We start from the raw sequence: 3,954 nt of genomic DNA, 5'->3' as shown, positions 1-3,954 counted from the left end.
CTCACCGCCTCCACCCGCCGGCTGCCTCCGCAGCAAGTCACCGGCGCCGCCGCCCGCCGCCCGCGCGAGCTCCGCCACCCGGTCGCCGCCAAGCTCTGCCGCCCTCGCTCCTCCACCGCCTCACTCCGCCTCTCCTCTAGCCGGATCTGGCCCTCCCCGGCCCCGATCCGGCGAGCTCCGCGCCGGCGTCGCTGTCCTCTTCTTCCTCCTCGGCGAACGCCTCCGGTGAACTTCGGATCTCGTGCTACAGTAACCCTAGATCTGAGATTTTCGCGCGAGGTCAAATTTCCCTAAGTATATGAGCATGAGCTCTACATGTGTTTTGGGCTATGCCATGCCATCTTTTCAGGGGTGTATGCCATGTATTTTTGTGATCAATGTGGTGACTAGCACAAGCATGCAAAGTAGCTCTCATGATGTTGCTGATTTCAGGGACTTAGATTTTCACTAAGTCATCTCCCTGATGTTATTTTTATGCCATGTATTCATGTTGCTATAGAGAGATCCATGCTTCTTTTGAGTATGTTCAGTAAGGAAGATTTTGACATATGGGTATGCTCTATCCATCCATGTCCTTGTTTGCATTTAAGGAGTACCCTAGCATGACCCAATCTTACTCTACTTTTGCTATAAAATATTCCTGACAGATTATTTACGTGTTAATCGATTTTGCCAAGGTTGTTGTAGTTGGTCCATGCATGCTATGAGATTGTTCTTGCCATGTTTAGCTTCTTTATCATGTCTTCTTGCTGGGTGTATGCTTAGTTTGTCATGCAATGCCTTGTGTTGAGTGCATCGAGCTCGCAAAGAGGCCTTCGTAATTCTGTTGATGCCATGTTTAGTTTCTGCTAAGTCTGAATCTGTTAACGAAACTTGCTATATTTACATGGGTGCCATCATATCTTCTGATCCTTTTTGGCTTATGGTCAGTAAGGGACTTTTGTTATATGCTTTGAGTAGATTCATGCCATGCCTTGCTTTTCTATGTCCTGTTCCTGTAGCATGTTATTATCTTGCTCTAAACTTTGCTTCATGATGTTAATTCCTGACATGTTAGTATTTTCACTAAGTTTGTGAAGCTGATATCTTTTGCACTTCTGCCATGCTTGTTTGAACCTGCTCTTGTGTGATTTAGCCGTAGCTCAGTGTTCATATTTTGTCAAGCATCTTGAGTAGATCACTGCCATGTGCTTTGTTGCTATGTTGGAGTGCATTAGCTTAGTTTCTTGTTGCATTCTAGATGGCATCATGCTGTTAATCGCAGAATCGTGCCATTCTTGTTTTGCTTGCCATTTGCAAACCGTGCATCCGATTCCGGTGATCTTTATATCATTTTCGACCGAAATCAACTCATCTTTCCAGCGGTGCTCTTGGTTTGCCAAGTTGAGGCCTGGTTCAATCTTTTCCTTCTGGAGCTCGCATATGCATTGCATATAACATCTCACATATCATGCCATGTTTTGCATCATGTTGCTTGTGCATTGCACCGTGGTTGATTGCGGTTTCCTTTGCTTGTGTTCTTGCCTTGGGTAGAGCCAGGAGACGAGTTCGTGATCGAGGAACCCATTGAGTACGCTTACGAGGATCAAGCTTATGTCAACTCGGAGAACTTTGCAGGCAAGATGACCATACCCTCGAAATCACTTATATCTTTGCTTGCTAGTTGCTCGCTCTATTGCCATGCCGTGATACCTACCACTTGCTATATCATGCCTCCCAAATTGCCATGTCAAACCTCTAACCCACCTTGTCCTAGCAAACCGTTGTTTGGCTATGTTACCGCTTTGCTCAGCCCCTCTTATAGTGTTGCTAGTTGCAGGTGAAGATTGGAGTTTGTTCCTTGTTGGAACTTGTTTATTGTTGGTGTATCATTATTATATCTTGTTTACTTTAATGCATCTATATACTTGGTAAAAGGTGGAAGGCTCGGCCTTATGCCTGGTGTTTTGTTCCACTCTTGCCGCCCTAGTTTCCGTCATACCGGTGTTATGTTCCTTGATTTTGCGTTCCTTACGCGGTTGGGTTATAATGGGAACCCCTTGACAGTTCACCTTGAATAAAACTCCTCCAGCAAGGCCCAACCTTGGTTTTACCATTTGCCACCTAAGCCTTTTTCCCTTAGGTTCCGCGGACTCAAGGGTCATCTTTATTTTAAACCCCCCGGGCCAGTGCTCCTCTGAGTGTTGGTCCAAAACAGAGCCACTTGCAGCGCCACCTCGGGGAAACTTAAGGGTTGGTTTTAGTTGTACGTAGTGTTCATCTGGTGTGCCCTGGGAACGAGATATGTGCAGCTCCTATCGGGATTTGTCGGCACATCGGGCGGCTTTGCTGGTCTTGTTTTACCATTGACAAAATGTCTTGTAACCGGGATTCCGAGTCTTATCGGCCCGTCCTAGGAGAAGGAATATCCTTCATTGACCATGAGAGCTTGTGATGGGCTAAGTTGGGACACCCCTGCAGGGTTTTGAACTTTCGAAAGCCGTGCCCGTGGTTATGGGCAGATGGGAATTTGTTAATATCCGGTTGTAGAAAACCTGACACTTAACTTAATTAAAATGAATCAACAGTGTGTGTAGCCGGGATGGTCTCTTTTCGTCGGAGTCCGGGAAGAGAACACGGTCTCGTGTTATGCTTGAACGTAAGTAGTTCTAGGATCACTTCTTGATCTTATAGCTTCTCGACCGTGCTTTGCTCCTCTTCTCGCTCCCATTTGCGTAAGTTAACCACCATATATGCTAGTGCTTGCTGCACCTCCACCTCACTACCTTTTCCTACCCATAAGCTTAAATAGTCTTGATCGCGAGGGTGTGAGATTGCTGAGTCCCCGTGACTCACAGATTACTTCCAAAACCAGATGCAGGTGCCAATGATGCCGGTGCAGGGGACGCGACCGAACTCAAGTGGGAGTTCGACGAGGATTCAGGACGTTACTAATGTTTCCTTTCCAGACGATCAGTAGTGGAGCCCAGTTGGGGCGATCGGGGATCTTATGCATTTGGGGTTGTCTTTATTTTGGTTCCATAGTCGGACCTTGATTGTATTCTGGATGATGTAATGCTATATTTAGGTATTGTGTGAAGTGGCGATTGTAATCCAACTCTTTATCTCTTTCTTATTCAGTACATGGGATGTGTAAAGATTACCCCTCTTGTGACATGCCTACTATGCGGTTATGCCTCTAAGTCGTGCTCCGTCACATGGGAGATATAGCCGCATCGTGGGTGTTACAAGTTGGTAATCAGAGCCTTCCCGGACTTAGGAGCCCCCTTCTTGATCGAATCGCTGGCGTTGTTGAGTCTAGAAAAATGTTTTGAGTCTTATAGGATTATATATATCGGAGAGTAGGATTCTTTTTACTCCTTAGTCCCTTCGTCGCTCTAGTGAGGCCTCGTGACGTAGAGTTTTGACTCTTCTCTTCTCAAATTTCACTAATTTTTTTAGGATCATGCGGGTATCTTGGAATCGTTCCGATGGTTTTGTGACGAGAACATTGTTCTTGGTGCCTTCTGACATTTAGGGGTTGTGGCAGTGTCCCGGGGAGTTGAGCTCCGAGGTGTTGTCGTCACAATTTTATCGTTGCAGTTCTGGAATACCTGAGTTTGCCAACATAAAAAAATCTCCTTTATGCAGTTGTTGGTGAGATAACCTCGACACCACCCAGTACCGGGGCGGGAGTTCGGGAGTATTGCCATAACTCATATAACAGATGCTTTTCGATGGTTGAGGTAAATGATTTCCGAAGGTTTCTTGGTTATGTGTTGAAGGATGGATACAGCTGGATGTAGGATTTGCTTGTTTTGGGTGAGATATTATGCTTCCCCTGTATCCCCAACACCTGATTGCATAACCGGAAAATTTCCGGAGTTTCATAGGTGGGAATTCATGTAGTTCTAGTATTTCTTCCCGCAGATATTTGGTTTGTGATTGGGTAATCCTTACCAATTATTTGTTCAT

This window comes from Triticum dicoccoides, chromosome 6A, assembly GCF_002162155.2.
Source record: "Triticum dicoccoides isolate Atlit2015 ecotype Zavitan chromosome 6A, WEW_v2.0, whole genome shotgun sequence".
NCBI classification, from domain to species: domain Eukaryota; kingdom Viridiplantae; phylum Streptophyta; class Magnoliopsida; order Poales; family Poaceae; genus Triticum; species Triticum dicoccoides.
Note: the sequence above shows the minus strand (reverse complement) of the source record.